The sequence below is a fragment of the Microcaecilia unicolor genome, chromosome 5 (genome assembly GCF_901765095.1).
Source record: "Microcaecilia unicolor chromosome 5, aMicUni1.1, whole genome shotgun sequence".
Lineage (NCBI taxonomy): Eukaryota > Metazoa > Chordata > Amphibia > Gymnophiona > Siphonopidae > Microcaecilia > Microcaecilia unicolor.
Genome location: NC_044035.1, coordinates 267,283,240 through 267,305,430, shown reverse-complemented (window position 1 = coordinate 267,305,430; position 22,191 = coordinate 267,283,240). Strand labels below are relative to the sequence as shown.

The window sequence follows — 22,191 nt, the reverse complement described above, 5'->3', positions numbered from 1 at the left end:
AGTCAGGCAATGTCCCTATGGGATTCCAGAAGCCCAGCAGCAAGCTGTGGCGAAAGAGGTTGCTGAAATGCTAAAACTGGGCATCATCGAGAAGTCAACCTGTAACTGGTCATCTCCCATTGTGCTGGTGCCATAGCTGGATGGAAGTATCCAATTTTGTATTGATTTCCAGAAAATAAATGCTGTCTCCAAACCAGAGGCCTATTCAATGCCGAGGGTAGATTAACTCATTGAGTGACTGGGAAGAGCCCAATTTATCTCAGTGTTGGACCTGAACAAGGGGTATTGGCAGGTACCTCTCACTCTGGCTGCCAAGAAGAAGACAGCCTTTTCCACACCCCAGGAATTTTTCAGTTTATGGTATTGCTGTTTGGCCTTCATGGGGCTTCAGCTATCTTCTAGTGCCTTGTGGACTGCTTACTCAAACTGCATGGAGACTACTTGGCTGATTACCTAGACAACATTGTCATCTACAGTAAGGATTGGAGGACTCATCTCAAGTAGAAGTAGTACTGGATAATCTACAGATCACTGGGCTAATGAGAATCCTAAAAAGTGCTTCTTGGGAGGACAAGAAGTCTAGTATCTGGGGTACTCGGTCTGGAAAGGACAAGTGAGATCCCAGATCCAGAAGGTAGAGGCAATCTCCAAGGTGCCAGTACCCCAGATGAAGAAACAAGAGTGAGCCTTCCTTGACCTCAGTTAATACCGCAGGTTTATTCCAGAGTTCACTGAGAAAGCAGAACCACTAACTGGCCTCCTACAAAAGAAGGCTCCAGAATGGATACATTGAACCAAAGAGCTAGATGTGACCTTAAAAACCCTGAAGAAGGACATTTGCTCAGAGCCAGTGCTGATCAGCCCAGATTTCAACTGGCCTTTCTTCATGCAGACCAATGCGTCAGAGGTTGGTCTTGGGGCTGCTCTGGCCCAGGAAGTGGATGGGGAAGAGCACCTAGTGGCCTGCTTTAGCTGCAAGGTGTTCCTGAGAGAGAATAATTATGTGGTGATTGAAAAGGATGCTCTGGCAGTCAAGTGGGCCCTGGAAACGTTCAAATATTATCTATTGGGGAGACACTTCCTGCTGGTCACTGACCATCAACCCCTTCAGTGGATGGCTCAACATAAAGATACAAATGTGAGTATCATGCACTGGTTCCTCAGCTATTGGGTGAGACACCGGGCGGGCCGAGACCATGCCAACGCAGATTTTTTTGTCTTGGAAGATGGACCTTGATATGGCTTGTGCTCAACTGGGCAGGATTGAGCTGAGGGGGAGGGTATATGAGGAGTTATACAAAACACTGCCCCTCACCTTTAAGGAGAGTCCCTTAGGCAGCCTGGTCCACTTTAAACCCATAAGTCCCACCCAGGGAGGAAGTGATACGGGAGAGATGGAGCCGAAGGTACAGGAAACAGGAAGTATAAAAGGTAGAGCTAGACTGGGGTTGAGGAGGCCCAGAGAATAAGAAAGGAAGTCCCACCATATACCTCTACAACTTATGTCTAGTGACCGTGACTTGGCTGAGGTAAGCCGCTTTTGATTTGAGACTTGTAAGCCTTGCCGTGAGGTCTTGCTAAAAAAGAGAAGAGCTTACAGACTGTGTTTGGACCCTGTCAGCCACAGGCCCTGGTTAAGACTGTATTCATTAAACCAAAGAGACTTTTCACCTTTTGTTTCTGGTCCTGTGACGTAACAGGCTTAGAACATAAGAGTAGCCTTACTGGTTCAGAACAATGGTCCATCTAGCCCAGTATTCTGTTTTCCAAACAGTGGCCAAGCCAGGTCACAAGTACCTGGCAGAAACCCAAATCATGGCAACACTCCATACTACAAATCCCAGGGCAAGCAGTTGCTTCCCATGTCTGTCTCGATAGCAGACTATATACTTTTCCTCCAGGAATTTGTCTAAACCTTTTCTAAACCTAGATACGCTAACCGCTGTTACCACCTCCTCTGGCAAAGAGTTCTAGAGCTTAACTATTCTTTGAGTGAAAAATATTTCCTCCTATTTGTGTTAAAAGTATTTCCATGTAACTTCCTCGAGTGTCCCCTAGTCTTTGTACTTTTGAGGTCGGATTTTCTGTTAATAAAGCACAAGTTTCATTTTTACACATTGTCCAGCTGTGTTATTTTACAGGCCCACCCTCTATCCTTGCTGGCGGTTTCACATGCACTGTAAGATTTGCATGCAGATCTTTGCAGAATAATGCCTAGCAAGGTGCGTGCACAAATCCAAATTGTTGCCAATTAACACCAATTGATTATTAGCACCCAAGCATTGGCATTAATTGGTTCATTGCGCATACATCTCAGGATAGCGTGCAATTTTGCATACGGAAATATGGGCTATTTATAGTGTGGAAATGTGTGCACAAGATTATAGATTAGGGGGCATATGTCTTTTCATAAGCAGTGGCTTCCTTTTTGCTGCCCTGTTATACAGTCCATTTTGTAGAGTAAAACTGAAATTGTTGACTATTTGACGTTTTCCCCTAGTCTCAGACAGAGACCTCTGTAGTCCTTTTAAAATATACTTTGGGCTTGGAGTGACTTTCCTCATTAACCCATGGCTACTAATTTTGGAGGAATAGCCTGACTGAGGCATTATAGGAGTGGAGGAGTGGCCTAGTGGTGGACTCTGGTCCTGGGGAACTGAGTTCAATTCCCACTTCAGGCACGGGTAGCTCCTTGTGACTCTGGGCAAGTCACTTAACCCTCCATTGCCCCAGGTACAAATAAGTACCTGTATATGTAAGCCACATTGAGCCTGTCATGACTGGGAAAGCATGGGGTACAAATATATATATATATATATATTGTGAGCACTCTGGAGGGCTGGTGCGAGGGAAAGGGGATAATGGGTCTTTCAGCCGGCATCATACCCGTTCATTCAGTCCAGCTAGGAGAACAGGGCGCCATCTAGGGATCAAACTGCCAGGGAAAGCTGTAATGCAGGAAAAAAACTACACTCCCCAGAAGCCAGTGCAGGGTCAGCTGAACTCCCAGGAGGGGGAGGGTGGAGTGACTGATTGGGAGATGAGGTCTGATCCTGGAGATGGGGAACGGCTGGTGGAGCTTGGGGAGGAGGAGATGGAGTGGAATAAAGAGGAGGTAGAAGGAGAAGGTAAAGAGGAGTGCATGGAGGTTGGAGGGTTTGCTCAAACTTCCTCAGGAAAGGTAAAGGCTCTGGTGGCGGGAGTGGGGCCCAAGCTGTGCATACTTGGAGAGGATAAAATAATCCAGTGGGGAAGCCACTGGTGGAAGAAACTAACCCATAAACTATCTAAGGGTAGAAGATAGTGCTGATGAGGGGAAGCTACAATTGAGAGCAAGACAAAGGTTTGCTGGGTGTGATATTCTGAGTTAAGATTGGACTGTGTTAATAAGCTGAATGTGGAAAAACTGAACTGACTCTTGCATTCTTGATGAAGAAACTGCTTGAAGATTAAAGCTGTATTAAAAGATGCTGAGAAAATAAAGACCTGTGGTTTTCAAGAACTATAAGACTGCTGGAGTTTTGTGTGTCCCAGTTGTGAGCTGATCCTGGGCGCAGGTCAGCTGGGCAGCAGTAAAACTAGGACAAGCAGTGCAGCAAGGCGGTGGTTGCAGCTCGTATGGGGGAAAAGCTAGCCAAGCTAAGCAGGGTTGACCCCGGTTCTCGCCTGGAAGGGTGACCTGGTTACAGAGTGGTGGCAGTGCTGGGATTGTCTGAACAACCCGCCGGCGAAAGAAGCGTGCGTTGCTCCGAGTTCCGGTAAGTATATATGGGACTCGGGTAACCAGGAGGAGGGGGATATAGAGGGCCGGAGCTGTGTAATACCGCACTTGGAGAGTGTTCTTTGTTGTTCCCTTACTCTCAGGTACCGGTGGCTAAGGCGACATGGAGTCGAAGGAGCTGCTGTCTTTTATGGCCCACCAGTTCCAAAAGCAGCAGGAAATGGCTCAGAGACTTCTAGAGGATTCCTTGGCTGCTTCTCGAGCACAGATACAACCGATGCTGGAGGTGGTGCAGGAATTGTTACGGGCAGTCCCCCTACCGAGGAAAGAGAGCACCTCATTGGAGGCTACAGACACTGGAGCTGTGCCTGGAAGCCTGGAGCCTGGACGGGTTAATTGGCTGCCTTGGGGCAAATTAACAGAGCAGGACGACATTGAGGATTATCTGGGGACTTTTGAGCGGGTAGCATTGGCGGCCGCCTGGCCTCAAGAACAATGGACCATCAGACTGGCTCCCGCCCTGTCCGGGGAAGCCCTGGCAGCTTTTCGGAGCCTGTTGCCAGGGGATGTGGTGGATTATCAAAAGCTGAAAATGGCTATTTTGGACCGGTATGGGGTAAGCAGACAAACTTATCGCAGGCGCTTCCGGAGTTGGAGGTGGAGGGAGGGGGAGACTCCGAAGGCCTTGGCCCAGAAGCTGATGGACTTGGCTATCAAATGGTTAGAGCCTGATAAGAGGGCAGTGACTCAGTTAATGCAGGATCTGGTGCTGGAGCAGTTTTTAGAGGCTCTACCGGAGAGTATCAGGGTTAATTTGATCAGGAAGGGATGTGAGACTCTGGAAGAAGCTAACAAAGGCTTTGAATACTTTCTGGAGTCACAATACTCCGAGGGGGGAGAGGGTGTCTGGCGGGGTGGTCGGGGTAAAATGTTCAAAGGATCTGGGTGGAGGGAGGAAGGTCCTAAGGAGGATGATAGTGTGTGCTACTGATGTGGGAAGTCGGGACATCTGAGGAGGGACTGTAGGGCCAAGTTGGGGCTCTAAGGAACCCCAGTTTACGCATTGGGTTAAGATAGGAGGGGTCCCGGTGGAAGGACTTTTAGACTCAGGAGCGGACCAATGTGCTCCCAGAAGTTGTGGGGGCATATTGCCCGGAAAGGGGGTCAGCAGGGTAGGAAGAGAGACCGGTCCGTGGCTATTCAGTGCATACACGGAGCCTCCTCAAGGTATCCGGTCTGGCTAGTAGACATACAGGACCAGGAGGGGCTTCAGTGGGTGTGGGTGGCTGTACTTCCTAGGCTTCCTCAGGATCTCTTTTTGGGATGGGATTGGGCTCCATTCACATACTGCCTTGGGGGTAAGCAAGCCTTGGTATCTACCCGGGCCCAGGAGAGGCAGGAGAAGGAGCAGGAATTGTCCCTGGCACAAGTATTTCCATTCCAGGGAGAGGTTATGGGGCGGCTGGGGAAGACAAGGAAAGGCTCTCAGCAAAAGAAACGAGGTCAGGAGCAAAGGCGGCAGCATTGCCAAGAGCTCCTTCATCAGGGGAGGTTCCCAGGGGATACGGAACAGGTGTTAGAGAGATTCCCTGATTTTCCCAAAGAGCAAAAAGATGACCAGACATTGCAATATGCGTGGGAGCGGGTAGATCAAGAGGGAGAAACCAGCTTCCCTCGGTTTGTTAGTGACAAGGGGTTGCTATATCAGCTGTCCTGTTTAGCAGGGGGGAAGGAACCTCAGAAACAGTTAGTAGTACCGAGGGGGTTTAGGGACCTGGTGTTACGGGTATCTCATGATCATATCTTGGGGGGACACAAGGGGGCTCAGAATACTCTCCGGCAGGTATTAAACAGATTTTACTGGCCCGGGGTGTATAAAGAGGTGGAACAATTTTGCAGCTCCTGTAGTCAGTGTCAGAGGGTATCAAAGCAAATACCGAGCAGAGTGCCCCTACGACCCCTTCCCCGTATAGGGACTCCTATTACCCGTATGGCAATGGATATGATCGGGGCCCATTGATAAGTCCCGAAGGGGGTATTCCTATATTCTAGTGATCATGGATCTGGCCACAAGGTATCCCTGGGCCGTGCCGCTTCGTACCACCTCAGCTAAAGTTATTGCGGCCCAGCTAATTCGGATCTTTTGTGAGGTGGGGTTTCCTATGGAAATGATTACCGACCGGGGGACCAATTTCATGTCACGAGCCCTGGCCCAAGGTGTGGGAGGCCTTCGGGATACAGCATATTCGGACCGCAGTTTACCATCCTCAGACTAATGGTCTGGTGGAGAGATTCAATAAAACCTTGAAAATGTTGTTGAGGAAAGGGTTAGGTTCCTCCCATGAGGAATGGGATCTATTGTTACCATTTGTTTTGGATGTGTGTAGGGAGAATGTTCAGGCCTCTCTGGGCGTATCACCATTTGAATTGATGTATGGGAGATCACCCCGGGGAGTGTTGGACGTGTTAAGGGAGCAGTGGGTTCCTCCGGAAGAGGAGGATCGGGATGTAGTGAACTATCTAGTGAAGCTGAAGGAACGGTTGCATAAATTGAGCCGCGGGGCTCAGCAACACTGGGAGAGGAGTCAGGATTACCAGAAAGCCTATTATGACTGGAAAGGGGTGGAGAGGGCATTGGAGGTGGAGGACAAAGTCTTGATCACGGTTTCAGACTCACCTCATAAGTTCGTGGGACGCTGGAGGGGTCCTGCGGTCATAGAAAAGAAGTTAGGTCCAGTCACCTACTTAGTAAGGAATGAGCAGGGCCGGGAGCAGACCTATCATATAAATATGCTTAAACCTTGGCAGGAGCGAAGGGGACTATTTGGTCAGGCTAGGGTGGAAGCTGAGGAAGAATTAGGACCACAGATCACGGAGATATTTAAGGCAGGAGAACCGCAGATTGCAACTACATTGCTAGGGAGTCAGCAGAAAGAGGTTCAGGCACTTGTGGAGGAGTTTTGGGATGTCCTGACTCCTTGCCCAGGGGAAACCCACCTTATCATGCATGATATCATCTCGGAGCCGGGCCGGGTGGTCAGACAGAGACCTTACTGTCTCTCACCCCCAAAGAAACAAGAGGTGGTCCGACAGGTACAGGAGATGCTGGATTTTGGGGTCATTGAGGAATCTGTCAGTCCATGGTCGAGTCCTGTGGTGTTAGTGCCCAAGTCCGATGGTACGTGGCGGTTTTGCATCGACTTTAGGCAAGTTAATGCGCTCTCAGATTCCGATGCCTATCCGATGCCACGTATTGATGAGCTTTTGGATCGGTTGGGTACTGCCCGATATCTGTCCACCCTGGACTTGACAAAAGGGTATTGGCAGATCCCTCTGACTCAGGAGGCCAAGCCTAAGACAGCCTTCTCTACACCCATGGGGCTCTATCAATTTAAACGCATGCCGTTTGGTCTTAATTCCGCGGCAGCTTCCTGCCAGCGGTTGTTAGATCAGGTGTTAAGACCACATCAGCAATATGCGGCGGCTTACCTGGACGATGTTATCATTCAGAGTGAGGATTGGCCCTCGCATATTATAAGGGTGAGGGCGGTATTAGAGGCTTTCCGTCAAGCAGGTTTGACTTTGAACCCGCAAAAGTGTTGCTTTGGGCAGCAGAAGGTTAAATATTTGGGATACTGGGTGGGGAATGGTCAGATAACTCCGCTCTGGGATAAGGTAGCGAGTATCCAGGACTTTCCATGCCCCAAAAATAAGAAGCAGTTAAGGAGCTTTTTGGGCCTAGTGGGGTACTATAGGAGGTTCATACCCCACTTTGCCTCCATTGCTACACCCCTCACTAATAAACTTCAGAAGGGGTCCCCCAACAGTCTACAATGGGAGGAGGAAGGGCTGCGGGTGTTCAATGAATTGAGAGTGGCCCTGTGTCAGGAACCCCTGCTGAGAGCCGTGGATTTTGATAAGCCCTTTGTACTGCAAGCTGATGCCTCGGGGGTAGGTTTGGGGGCCATGTTGTCTCAGGTACACGAGGGGCAGGAACATCCCCTGATGTACCTGAGCCGGAAACTGCTCCCCCATGAGGTCAGGTACTCAACCATAGAGAGAGAATGTTTAGCGATAAAATGGGCAGTGCAGATGTGCCATTACTATTTAGATGGATGGAAATTTACTCTGGTTACGGATCATGCGCCTTTGAGGTGGTTGGGCCAGATGAAAAATAGTAATGGTCCTCTCACAAGGTGGTATCTGGCTTTACAGCCCTATCAATTCAAGGTGGAGCATAGATCAGGCAAATTTCTGACAAACGCAGATGTTCTTTCGCGAATTGCCAGTGCAGGACAGGAGAAGACTGGCAATCGTTTGAGCAGGGGTGTGTGTGAGCACTCTGGAGGGCTGGTGCGAGGGAAAGGGGATAGTGGGTCTTTCAGCCGGCATCATCCCCGTTCATTCAGTCCAGCTAGGAGAACAGGGCGCCATCTAGGGATCAAACTGCCAGGGAAAGCTATAATGCAGGAAAAAAACTACTCTCCCCAGAAGCCAGTGCAGGGTCAGCTGAACTCCCAGGAGGGGGAGGGTGGAGTGACTGATTGGGAGATGAGGTCTGATCCTGGAGATGGGGAACGGCTGGTGGAGCTTGGGGAGGAGGAGATGGAGTGGAATAAAGAGGAGGTAGAAGGAGAAGGTAAAGAGGAGTGCATGGAGGTTGGAGGGTTTGCTCAAACTTCCTCAGGAAAGGTAAAGGCACTGGTGGCGGGAGTGGGGCCCAAGCTGTGCATACTTGGAGAGGATAAAATAATCCAGTGGGGAAGCCACTGGTGGAAGAAACTAACCCATAAACTATCTAAGGGTAGAAGATAGTGCTGATGAGGGGAGGCTACAATTGGGAGCAAGACAAAGGTTTGCTGGGTGTGATATTCTGAGTTAAGATTGGACTGTGTTAATAAGCTGAATGTGGAAAAACTGAACTGACTCTTGCATTGTTGATGAGGAAATTGTTGAAGATTAAGACTGTATTAAAAGGTGCTGAGAAAATAAAGACCTGTGGTTTTCAAGAACTATAAGACTGCTGGAGTTTTGTGTGTCCCAGTCGTGAGCTGATCCTGGGCGCAGGTCAGCTGGGCAGCAGTTAAACTAGGACAAGCAGTGCAGCAAGGTGGTGGTTGCAGCTCGTATGGGGGAAAAGCTAGCCAAGCTAAGCAGGGTTGACCCCGGTTCTCGCCTGGAAGGGTGATCTGGTTACAATATATATATATATATATTAGTGGTGCCAAACTGTTTTCACTTTATAATGATGGACCTGTCAGACTTTTGATTAATAATTCCTGGTTTTCTGCTGAACTTTTTACCTTTAGGAAAATTTTGCATCAGACAGACCACGGAGGAAAAATTCTTCAGTGCTGAACCTTGACTCATACAAAAGTTTGCTACTTAGCTATAAAACAATTATAAAGCATGGCAAACTCATATATACCTCTGGTCTTATTCATTTGCAGAAGAGTTATTCTGAACAGCTTTATCACATCATGCAAGAATTATCTCCTCGAGCATTCTTACATGTGTACCCCTGAGATAATACCTGGCCACTTTGCTAGATTTTTGACAAATAAAATCTTAAGCAGTCCATTTCTATCATTAGAAACTTTGCCCCCCTACCATTACCTGGCCATCTGATACTGATTCTTTATAGATATCTGTCAACGTACCTTTTCCTGCTTTTCTGCCTTGTCAGAGTTCCACCTTGGGAAGCCCTTTCCTTCAGTGCACTCCTCCACTACTTAAAAATGACATTTATCCTAAATTACTTAAGGAGTATTGATCTTCTTTTTCTACAATATTTTTTTACGACAAACCAGAGGGCAACAACAATGGTTGAACAACAAAAAGAATGCTGTCAGCCACCGGAAGAGGAACGGGAGACAATGGAGCTCATTTTCGAAAGAGAAAAATGTCCAAAAAACGCACAAAGTGGCAGATGGACATTTTTCTTGCAAAAACATCCAAATCACTATTTTTGAAACACATTTTTAGACTTTTTTTTTTCTAAGTCCAAATCACAATGTGTTGGAGGCGAGATTTGGGCACTCCTAACACTTTAGACGTTTTGGGCTAGACCTGTTTTAATAATGACAAGTCACAAAAAGGTGCCCCAAATGACCACTGGAGGGATTAAGGCATGCCCCTCCCCCTTACTCCCCCATTAGTCACTGACCCCCTCCCACCACCTAAAGATGTAAAAGAAACAGTACATACCAGCCTCTATGACAGCTTCAGATGTTATGGCCAGTCCTATTAGAGCAGCAAGCAGGACCCTGGAGTAGCCTAGTGATTGGTGCAGTGAACTGCAGAGAAAGGAACCCAGGCCCACATCCCACTCTAGCTGGTACACTTGTGATGAAAAGTGTAAGCCCTCCAAAACCCACCAAAAACCTACTATACTCGCATATAGGTGACACCTGTAGGCATAAGGGTTATTGTAGTTGTGTACAGTTGGGTACAGTAGGTTTTTGGTTTTGGAGGGCTCACAATACGATATAAGGGAGTAATGGTGAGATGAATACCTGGGAGCTTTTATGTGAAGTCCACTGCAGTGTTCCTTAGGGTGTCCCATGGCTATGCTGGGATGTCTGTGTGGTCAGTCTGCTAAGAATGCTGGCTCCTCCTACATCCCCAGTGCTTTGATTTTGTGCGTTTTTCACTTGGATTTTTCTTTTTTCAAAAATGGTCAAAAAAGATAGACACGCTGAGCATAACAACATCTAGCAAATGGCTATTTTCAAAAAAAAGATAAGACTTTTTCAGGTTTGAAAATGGCCATGTTCGTTACTGGATGTTTAGAGTTTTCTGCAACATTTCCAAAGTTGGATTTAGATGTGGGTATAACAGTGGCCAGATGTGGGTATAACAGAACAATTAGTTTACACAATAACAGGAAAAAAAACATTGGCAGGCATTAATGCTTGTGCCCCAAGTTAGGTGTGAAAATGCATGATAACCTACCCAGTGGCGTACCAAGGGGGGGGGGGGCGGTGGGGGCGGTCCGCCCCGGGTGCCAGTGGGTGGGGGGTGCTCCGCTCCCGCCGCCTCCCGTGGCCATTCCCGCGGCGCCACACATTAAAAAAACCGGCGAAGCAGCGTCGCAGGCAGCACCTCGCGCCCTGCTTGTAAAAAAAAAAAAAAAAATCAAATCTCCTTCCTTCTCCTCCTCGTCTTGACGTCGACTCGGGCCTTCCAATCAATTTGATCAATCAATTTGATTGGAAGGCCCGAGTCGACGTCAAGACGTCAAGACGGAGGAGAAGGAAGGAGATTTGATTTTTTTCTTTTTACAAGCAGGGCACGAGGCGCTGCCTGAGACGCTGCTTCGCCGGTTTTAACGGGACTGAGGTGGGGAAGGAGAGGAGCGAAAGGGACTCGGGTGGGGGTGTTCAGAGGGGAGAAGGGGACTGGGGTGGGGGTCTCAGACAGGGGAGGGGAGAAGGGGACTGGGGTGGGGATCTCAGAGGGGAGAAGGGGAGGGGAGAAGGGGACTGGGGTGGGGATCTCAGACAGGGGAGGGGAGAAGGGGACTGGGTGGGGATCTCAGAGGGGAGAAGGGGACTGAGGTGGGGATCTCAGAGGGGAGAAGGGAAGGGGAGGGGAGAAGGGGACTGGGGTGGGGGTGTTCAGAGGAGAGAAGGGGACTGGGGTGGGGGTCTCAGACAGGGGAGGGGAGAAGGGGACTGTGGTGGGGGTCTCAGACAGGAGAAGGGGAGGGGAGAAGGGGACTGGGGTGGGGGTGTTCAGAGGGGAGAAGGGGGCTGGAACTGGGGGCTGAAAAAAGGGGCAGAGAGAGAGAGAGAGGGGACAGATCCTAGATGGAAGGGGGAGCGAGAGGGAGGGCAGACCCTGGATGGATGGGAGAGGGAGGGCAAATGGTGGATTGAAGGGGCAGAGAGAAAGGGCACGCAGTGGATGGAAGGGACGGCAGAGAGGGCAGACACTGGATGGCAGAGAGAGAGAGAGAGAGAGAGAGAGAGAGAGAGAGAGAGAGAGAGTGAAGACAGATGCTGGATGGAAGGAAGACGGTGAAAAGAAGATGAGGAAAGCAGAAACCAGAGACAACAAACTGTAAATAAAATATATTTTTTTATTTTTTTTGCTTTAGGATAAAGTATTGTAGATGTGTTAAATGTTTATAATAGAACATGTAAATAAGGTAATCTTTTTATTGGACTAATTTTAATACATTTTGACTAATGTTCAGAGAACAAAACCCCCTTCCTCAGGTCAGGATAGGATACTGTAACAGCACTATACTGTACTGACCCGAGGACGGAGGTTTTGGCCTCTGAAAGCTAAATGTATTAGTCCAATAAAATGGTATTATTTTACTTTCTATATTTGTTTTATTTCTATTTGTTAATTTGTAAAGTGGTGATTGGTACTTGTTAGTTTTTTTCAAATTTACATCTGTTGTCTTTATATTTTGCACAGTACTAGGGGACAGTTTCTGTTTCTGTGGTGTTGCATTGTATGCAGAGTCTGGCATTGGGGGTTCAGTTTAATTTTTGTCTAAATAGAAGTTTATGATTACTTATTCTATAGTGGATTAGGGTGTATCTGTGTTTGTGAAAAAGACATGGCTTTCAGTTGGCATTGACTGTGCAGGATCTACGATCTGTACTATTCTGTCTGGTTTCGTTTTACAATAGGTGAATTGATGTTCTAGTGCTCACTGTAGTGTTTAAGATGCTTTCCTTTTCCTTGTGTGACTCGTAGAAATGACTGCTTATGGTATGGTAGAATTGCTCTATAGGTCCTGAGTGTTTTGTATTCTCGGCATGCCTAGTACTGGATTTGGGGGGGGGGGGGGGGTGTTAAAAAATGACCGGCCCCGGGTGTCAACTACCCTAGGTACGCCACTGAACCTACCCTCCCCCCCCTGTTTCTGTGCCACACAGCAATGCCGACACAGCCCATTCAAAGTGCTGTCATTCTCTGTTTTATATCTCTTGTCCTTTGTTGCTAATATTGTTCAAAGTTCAGCTGCTATTGTTTTTTTGTTATAATGCCTGACTTTGGATGTCTGGTCTGGCTGTTTAAATCACATGTGCAGGGCTATCTGGGGTTATTCAGTAGCACTTATCTGGATAGTAGTGCTGAATATCCCTTCTTACTAGACACTTACTACCTCTGGCTGAATATGGACCCCTTTATAAATATAATCCCCTAAGAGGCAGAGTGTGTCAGACCAAAAGGAAAGAGCGGGAACTTACTAGGGTCTTTACTTACCTGCCCCCCCCCCCCCCCCCCCCCCAACAAGACCTGATGTGTTGAAGGGAAGTCCCGGACACGGTGTTGAGGTGGTGATAGCAAACATTAAAGGACATCTCTGCTACAGAGAAGAGGTGCTGGAGGAAAAGGAGCTTGTTTGCCAAATTAGGGAGATCAGGAGTTTGTTACCCAGTAGGAAAAGACACCCTGGGGAGAAAAGAGTGGGAATAAGGAGAACCTCCCTCTTTGTGCTGGAGTGAATGAAAGAATAACAGGATATATGGTCCTAAGAAGGTCTGAATAGGGAAGAATTGAGAGGGGCCTTGTGCAGACTTGTTTTGGACAGTCCACCTGATCCGGGATGGGGCTGACTCAATACTATTGCAATTTAAGAGAATGACTTTCTGTTCACACTGAATTAAGTGGCGACATCATTTCTTTCTGGAAACATTGGACAGTTTTGAAATTCTTCAAGTTTATACTTATTTGACAGTTGTTTTACATGATTCAGTAAAAGTTGTTGAAGTTCACTCTTGTGTGTGTGGATCCTCATTTCTGTCATGGTGATATAGACCCGAGGAGTGGGTGGGATTACGGGAATAACCCTCCAGTTTACCAGAGACAACTCTATCCTCAGCCTGCACCCTGAACTGAAAGAGATGTTTTGAAGCGTGGCCATGGGCATACTCTGCTGCAGAGGAGACTGGCATCTGGGACATTAAATAAGTACATAAGAAAAAAGAAGTATTGCCATACTGGGACAGACTGAAGGTCCATCCAGCCCAGCATCCTGTTTCCAACAGTGGCCAATCCAGGTCACAAGTACCTGGCAAGATCCCAAAAAAGTACAATACATTTTATGCTTCTTATCGTAGAAATAAGCAGTGGATTTTCCCCAAGTCCATTTTAATAATGGACCAGGGTTACATCAATAACTAATATAAATAAATATATTCTGCTTGTGTGCAGGAGTAAAGTAGCTTCTTAGCAGCTATGTAGAACATGGGAAATTTATGCAGAATGCTCTCCATCAGAGTTGTGCAGTGGTAAAATTTTTCTATTGTATTTCATTTTGCTTTGCTTTTATTTTCATTTCAATATGTACAAAATTCCCTTTTTATGCGTGCTTAACTAAAATGAAATAAAGTAAATGTACATCTCTGCTCAGTATGCCTCCAAACTGCTGAAGCTAACATTTTCAAATGATGAATTCCTTCCTAAACATTAACCTTCAAAATCTTTCATCATTACCAACCTGTTTTCCTTCCTGCAGTGCCTGACATCAGAATTCAAAAGGTCATTCTGATGCATTCCTTGTGGGTCCATCCTGTAATTTAGAAGAGCAAGAGGCAGCCTATTTATTTGTTGTATTTTTCTTTTTAATAAATGACTGTTCCATTTTCAGTTCAGCATGCCCACTTGTGGTAATCCAATAGCTGGCAGTGAGTAGCTAGACCAGGGCAGTGGTTAACAGGAAGGCTTATAATTAGCTTGCTTGGAAGTATCAGGATTTTCTTATACAGTTAACAGCCATGCAAAGTGACAATGATTTTGTTCCCTCTCTGGCAGGGGGATGATCAGAAGCAAATGCCGGCGCTAGAGGCTGTTAGCGCCGTACTAGCGCCGGTGTTTGCTAACGCCCCATGATCAGAGTCCTCGAGCATGTGAAACAACACGCTCGAGGGCTCTGAATGCAACTAGCATGCAAATGCATGCTAAACAGGGCTAAACATAATCATCCCCAATGATCAGTGGCCAGCGCGCCAAAGATTGAGTCGCTGGCTGTGGCAAACCCTACGCCAGCTCTGAGCTGGCGTTAGGGTTTGCAGATCATTGGGGAGGAATGATTAGCTCTGTCCAGCATGCATTTGCATGATGGCAGGCCCCCATTCTGCCCAACAGCAAACCTGCCAGCTGACCTCCGGTCCTCCCCAGGTTCAGGGAGGGCTGGAGATCCGGTGGGTCTCCAGCCCCCCCTAACTCCCCCAGCAAAAGGTCCCTGGTGGCCTAGTGGGTGACCAACCAACCCCCTCCCCCAGCAACAGGGGGGCTGGAGGTCCGCTGGACCTCCGGTCCATCCCCCAACAATCCCCCCCAGGTTCAGGGAGGGCTGGAGATCCGGTGAGTCTCCAGCCCCCCTAACTGCCCCAGCAAAGGGTCCCTGGTGGCCTAGTGGGTGACCAACCAACCCCCTCCCCCAGAAACAGGGGGGCTGGAGGTCCGCTGGACCTCCGGTCCATCCCCCGACGATCCCCCCCAGGTTCAGGGAGGGCTGGAGATCCGGTGGGTCTCCAGCCCCCTTAACTGCCCCAGCAAAGGGTCCCTGGTGGCCTAGTAAGTGACCAACCAACCCCCCTCCCCAGCGACAGGGGGGCTGGAGGTCCGCTGGACCTCCGGTCCCCCCGACGATCACCCTCCAGGTTCAGGGAGGGCTGGAGATCTGGTGGGTCTCCAGCCCCGCCTAGTCCCCCAGCAAGGGTTCCCTGGTGGTCCAGACCCCCTACCTTGTGTGTTGGAGAAGGGAGGGTAGCCTGCCTCCCTCCTCTTCCTGCAACGTTGCAGAATGGCGGCGCCCAGCCCTGCCCAGTGTATCCTAGGATGCGCTTGGTGGGGCTATACACCATATAAGGGAGTTTCCCTTATATGGTGTATAGCCCCGCCCAGCGCATCCCAGGATACACTGGGCAGGACTGGGCGCAGGAAGAATAGGGAGGCAGGCTACCCTCCTTCCTCCAACACGCAAGGTAGGGGGGTAGGGGGGGCTGAACCACCAGGGACCCCTTGCTGGGGAACTAGGGGGGGGCTGGAGACCCACCAGATCGCCAGCCCTCCCTGAACCTGTGGGGAATTGTCGGGGGGGGGGGAACCTGAGGTCCAGCGGACCTCCAGCCCCCCCTGTCGCTGGGGAGGGGTTTGGTTGGTTGCCCACTAGGCCACCAGGGACCCTTTGCTTGGGGAGTTAGGGGGGGCTAGAGACCCACCAGATCTCCAGCCCTCCCTGAACCTGGGGGAGGGATCGTCGGGGGGACCGGAAGTCTGCCAGACCTTCAGCCCCCGTTGTTCGGGGCAGGGGTAGTTGGGGCCTGGTGGTCCCATGCACCTCTAGCCCCTGTGTTTGACAGGTTTGGGCTTTTGACAGCTCAGACCTGTCCAGTGCCGTAGCGAGGGCTAATGGCACCCGGGGTGGGTCGCCACTGCGCACCCCCCCCCCGGTGCAGCACAGCGCGACCCCCCCTCTGCGGCGCACCTCCCGGAGCGCAAACCCCCCCGGACCGCATTCTTACCTGCGGGAGGGCCGATCTGCCCCGAGTGCACGTCACTCGGAGCTGCGTCGGCCCCGCTGGTTCCCTGCTCTCTCTGCCCCGGAACAGGAAGTAACCTGTTCCGGGGCAGAGAGAGCAGGGAACCAGCGGGGCCGGCACCCCCCCGAGCGCGTGCACCCGGGGCGGACCGCCCTTCCCGCCCCCCCTTCCTATGCCACTGGACCTGTCAAACAAGTGCAGGAGGATTGTGCTGAGCGCATGCTCAGGCACAATTCTCCTGCACTTCTACCGCATGATTAGAGATCAGTGACCAGTCGCTAGCTGTGGCAAACCATACGCCAGCTCTGAGCTGGCGTTAGGGTTTGCAGATCATTGGGGAGGAATGATGAGCTCTGTCCAGCATGCATTTGCATGATGGCAGGCCCCCATTCTGCCCAACAGCAAACCTGCCAGCTGACCTCCGGTCCTCCCCAGGTTCAGGGAGGGCTGGAGAACCGGTGGGTCTCCAGCCCCCCCTAACTCCCCCAGCAAAAGGTCCCTGGTGACCTAGTGGGCGACCAACCAACCCCCTCCCCCAGCAACAGGGGGGCTGGAGGTCCGCTGGACCTCCAGTCCCTCCCCCGACGATCCCCCCCAGGTTCAGGGAGGGCTGGAGATCCGGTGAGTCTCCAGCCCCCCTAACTGCCCCAGCAAAGGGTCCCTGGTGGCCTAGTGGGCAACCAACCAACCCCCTCCCCCAGAAACAGGGGAGCTGGAGGTCTGCTGGACCTCCGGTCCATCCCCCGATGATCCCCCCCAGGTTCAGGGATGGCTGGAGATCCGGTGGGTCTCCAGCCCCCTTAACTGCCCCAGCAAAGGGTCCCTGGTGGCCTAGTGGGTGACCAACCAACCCCCCTCCCCAGCGACAGGGGGGCTGGAGGTCCGCTGGACCTCCGGTCCCCCCGACGATCACCCACCAGGTTCAGGGAGGGCTGGAGATCTGGTGGGTCTCCAGCCCCGCCTAGTCCCCCAGCAAGGGTTCCCTGGTGGTTCAGACCCCCTACCTTGTGTGTTGGAGGAGGAAGGGTAGCTTGCCTCCCTCCTCTTCCTGCGACGTCGCAGAATGGCGGCGCCCAGCCCTGCCCAGTGTATCCTAGGATGCGCTGGGCGGGGCTATACACCATATAAGGGAGTTTCCCTTATGTGGTGTATAGCCCCGCCCAGCGCATCCCAGGATACACTGGGCAGGACTGGGCGCAGGAAGAATAGGGAGGCAGGCTACCCTCCTTCCTCCAACACACAAGGTAGGGGGGTAGGGGGGGCTGAACCACCAGGGACCCCTTGCTGGGGGACTAGGGGGGGCTGGAGACCCACCAGATCTCCAGCCCTCCCTGAACCTGGGGGGAATTGTCGGGGGGGGGGGAGGGAACCTGAGGTCCAGCGGACCTCCAGCCCCCCTGTCGCTGGGGAGGGGTTTGGTTGGTTGCCCACTAGGCCACCAGGGACCCTTTGCTGGGGGAGTTAGGGGGGGCTAGAGACCCACCAGATCTCCAGCCCTCCCTGAACCTGGGGGAGGGATCGTCGGGGGGACCGGAAGTCTGCCAGACCTTCAGCCCCCGTTGTTCGGGGCAGGGGTAGTTGGGGCCTGGTGGTCCCATGCACCTCTAGCCCCTGTGTTTGACAGGTTTGGGCTTTTGACAGCTCAGACCTGTCCAGTGCCGTAGCAAGGGCTAATGGCACCCGGGGTGGGTCGCCGCTGCGCACACACCCCCCCGGTGCAGCACAGCGCGACCCACCCTCTGCGGCGCACCTCCCGGAGCGCAAACCCCCCCCGGACCGCATTCTTACCTGCAGGAGGGCCGATCCGCCCCGAGTGCACGTCACTCGGAGCTGCATCGGCCCCGCTGGTTCCCTGCTCTCTCTGCCCCGGAACAGGAAGTAACCTGTTCCGGGGCAGAGAGAGCAGGGAACCAGCGGGGCCGGCAACCCCCCCCGAGCGCGTGCACCTGGGGCGGACCGCCCTTCCCGCCCCCCCTTCCTACGCCACTGGACCTGTCAAACAAGTGCAAGAGGATTGTGCTGAGCGCATGCTCAGGCACAATTCTCCCGCACTTCTACCGCATGATTAGATATAATTGCGTGCTTAAATGTGCACGCAATTATTTCTGATCATAGGTCTAATAACGCCCTGTGCTGTTCCAGCGCTATTTTTGGAGCTCTGTTTGGAACAGCACGGGGTTTTGATCATCTGTCTGTGAGCATACTCTTTGGAGAAAAGACAGTTTAGAACTTACAAAGCTCAGGTCACGTGATGTGAGCATTCCGGCTGTGGGCATGTGGCTAACCTTCAGAGGAAAAAGATTCTTTCCCAGCCCCTAGTATGTGAGGGTCCCAGGCTTCTCTTCTTTCCTTTTACAGGTATCTTGCTGCACAGTGTGCAGCAGATTTTATTTTATTTTTAGTGGATAACTATTGAAATGAGCAAACTGTGTTGAATATATTTACAGGGAATCTGGAGTGAAGACAGACTCATCGGAGAATTATAGCATACTTTACTGTAAACTGTAGGCAGTAAAGGGACCAATATTTTAATATGTTTGCCTTCTCTCACATCCACCACTGATTTCCACAGTCTTGCTAATAAGGACTGCTGTTTGAATAAGGCCTTTCTTAAATTTTGGCATAGAACAAACTCTCTCAGGTTTTCATGCCAGGGCCTATCAACACTGCAGGTGCTACAGGAAACCTGTAACAATCAAGACTTTAGTGAGCTCATTCTGGACCTAATCAGTAAGGCTCCATCGATGTTAGTAACTTTGGTGATGTGTGTGTGTGTGTGTTGGGGGGAGGGGGGGGGGGGTGAGTAAGAATGAACTGAAGAATGAGATTTGAGACTCACACACTTTTTCCAAAACTAGGCTCAGTTTTACAAGCCAAAGGAACTTGTATGGTTTGCCTTCGTCCTCGGTTCTTAGCTGGTCAGCTGGATGCCTCACAGTCTCAAGATCACAACCTGAAATCTCTTTCATGCATGAGGATGTTTCTTTTTCTTGTTCAACTATTGTTATTTTGAAGGTCATTTTTTGTCAGGTGAAAAGTGTGTTTGCAATTAGAGCCTATTACAGTAGAGTAACTCTTTCAAAAAGCAAAGTCATCGTCCTTGACACAGTTTTTCACTCCCTCTGTCTTTCTGTTCTCAGGTTATTACTGCAGTCTGTAACACAGAGCTATGAGAGAAGAAAGAAGAAAGAAAGAAGAAAAAGACCATTCAGCCTATTCAATCTGTCCATCTACACCAACTGCTTAGCTTTAGAATCCCTTCCTCTTCCTCACAAATTAATACCCTGTACTTTCTTGAATTCAGATACTGCCTTTGTTTCCATCACCTCAACAGGGAGACTGTTCCACACCCCCTCTACTCTTTCTTTATAGAAATATTTTATTACCCCATCATCTACCTCCTTTCACCTTCATCCTATGAACCGTTCATTCCTGTCAGAGGAAAGAGTCTTATCTCCTGTGCACTATACCTTGGCACTATAATAAATAAGAGCTCTCTTTGCTGAGTGATATTAACATATTAAATGCACATTAATATACTAATGTGCATTAATTCGAGTTAAGTGTACCATTAGCATTATTCAATGTGCATTAAATCACATTAATAGTCATTAATGTCCCTCAACACATGTTAACACATTAGTGCTGCTAAATCTGAATCTCTACTGTGCCATATGAAACAAGACAGGAAAGAGGCAACCTTAAAACTTGGTGAAACTTAAATAATTTTAATTCACTTCTGAATTTTAGAAACCCAATAGATCTTTTTGGGTGCCACCTGCCATCATATCAACATTTCACCCAGTCCATATGTGCTTCAACAGGCTTTTGCTCTACCACAAACCTTTGTTTGCCATTTAAATTGTAAGTTGTTTCATTTTGTAAATGGTTTCTCTGGTGGACCTGTACTAAGGTAAGAGCATTTTGGAAAGCAATTCAAGGTAGACTCCAGAAATGGTTTTCAAAATCTATTAAGTGGTCACCGGAATTTTTCTTGTTCCCTGGTACTCCTCCAGGTCTAACCACATCTCAGGGAATTTTGGTCCACCATGTTATGTCAGCTGCTAAAGTTACTCTAGCTGCTCATTGGAAGTATTCAAAAGTTCCTTCTTTGATATCAAGGTTGAATAAGCTGTGGTATATTTATGAAATGGAAAGTTGTGGGCTATCAGTCATCATATTTTCACTAAGTGGGAGAAAATTTGGGAGCCTTTTATCAGTCATTGTTCCTTTTAAGATGTGGGGATTTGAAGGGGTGAGAGGGAGAGGGAGTTTTTTTTGGGGGGGGGGGGTATGCGTAGGGGAGTACCTTTTAACAATCAAAAAATTAGAAGTTTCTTTTCAGGTATATTTGGCTACTTATAAGAGATTTTCACCTTGTTCATTTTTCACCATGTTCTGTGTTCCTGGAATGTGATATTATAGGGATATCCTGTCATATTTGTTTGTGATGCTGTATTTCTCAGCGTTTCTGATTTTGGAAATTCTCTTATTATTCAATAAATACTTCTTTAAATTTCAAAAAACGGCCATCTCATTTCTTTGGGATTTCATTCATTTCTTTTCCTTTTTTTATTAATAGTGAAAAATATCAGGCTTTAGCATGTGTGGACTGACCATTGGGACCATTGGGACTATAAGGCAGTGCTCAAGAGCCCACAGCAATAGGGGCCCATTTCTCCCTAGCTTCCATCTAGTTTAATCATTTTTGATAGGTGGTTATAGGCCCATGACCCTTAGTGGCCAGGGGCCCAGATCAGTCAGTCCATCCCTTGGCGTTATAGACATGTGGCCATTAAATTATCCTTTTGTAGTTAAAGAACATTGTTCATGAAGTCCTTTTAAATATGGGATGAGGTACTCTGGATCTTTGGTTAATGGTCTTGAATTGGGGGATATTTATAAAACTTTGTATTTGTGCTTTTCTTTCTTGTTACTTAATAATTTTCAATAAATTATTAATTACAAAAAAAGAAAAAAGAAATACCCAAACTAAATTAATCACAAGTGAAACTTGTTTTGCTTTGCACTGGGCTCTGAAGCAATGTTTGCTATCTTATTTTTTTAATGGATTTAATGCTATGCCAGGGCTGTAACAAAGTTGAAAAATGATGGCAGGGAGCTGTTTGAATGACTGATGATCACCTTGCTAAATAATATTTCCTAAATGACTCAGAGTCCATCAGTTTACAAACTGTCCGTCCCAGTATTGGTGATTACTTTAGAGCATCACAAATCTTTGTGCTTACATGGGAAGGGAGAGTTGCTGGGCATGAACTAAATGGAAGGGACATATTAGTTAGAGGAATGGGCTGAGAACCAGAGTCCAAATGCTACTTCTTCCATGGACACTTCTTGGGAAAGTCACTTATATCTTTTATTGCCTCAGGTATCCACTAGCAACCCAATATTCAAAGCAATTTTACCAGGCACGAGAGGCTCCTGCCCAGTTAAATTGCCTGTAGCCACCTAACCACTGATATTCAGTGGCACTTAAGTGGGCAGTGCCACTGAATATCACCACAAACTGTTCCTGCACTGTCCAGTTAGTGCCATAGTGTTCTGTAGGCGCAGCTTGGGTGTAGCCTTGGAGAAGCCAGTACTTAACTGGCTAGCGGTGATATTCAGACCACTAACTGCTTAAGTATGTGACTAAAAGTTGGACAGCAAAAAGGCTGTCCTAACTTTAGCTGCCCAGCTAACCAGACAATAGTCTAAATATTGGCTGGTACAAGTGAACTTCCAGGTAACAGCTTCAGGGCTTCTGGGTCCCCCTAGTCCTGATCCCCCTCCCTCCTGACCCCCCTGAGAAGACAGATACAGCCTCAGCCCAAGCTTCCACCTGCACTGTGGTAACCCCTCCCCCCGAGCCTTCCTTGAATGTCCCTTATGATCTAGTGGGGGTGACTACTCATGTCCATTGCAGCTCTGGCCTTCAAATAGCTACTGCACCCCCTA

The 22,191-nt window shown here is 49.1% G+C and overlaps 1 long non-coding RNA gene across 1 annotated transcript in view; it reads left to right on the top strand.

Annotated features, from left to right (window-relative positions):
• LOC115471407 overlaps window positions 1-20,385 on the top strand; it is a 67,529-nt gene extending 47,144 nt beyond the window's left edge. The window contains exon 3 of the long non-coding RNA XR_003942323.1: window positions 19,374-20,385. This is a non-coding gene — a long non-coding RNA (uncharacterized LOC115471407). The remainder of the gene's footprint in view (window positions 1-19,373) is intronic.
• The last annotated feature ends 1,806 nt before the right edge of the window (window positions 20,386-22,191 follow it).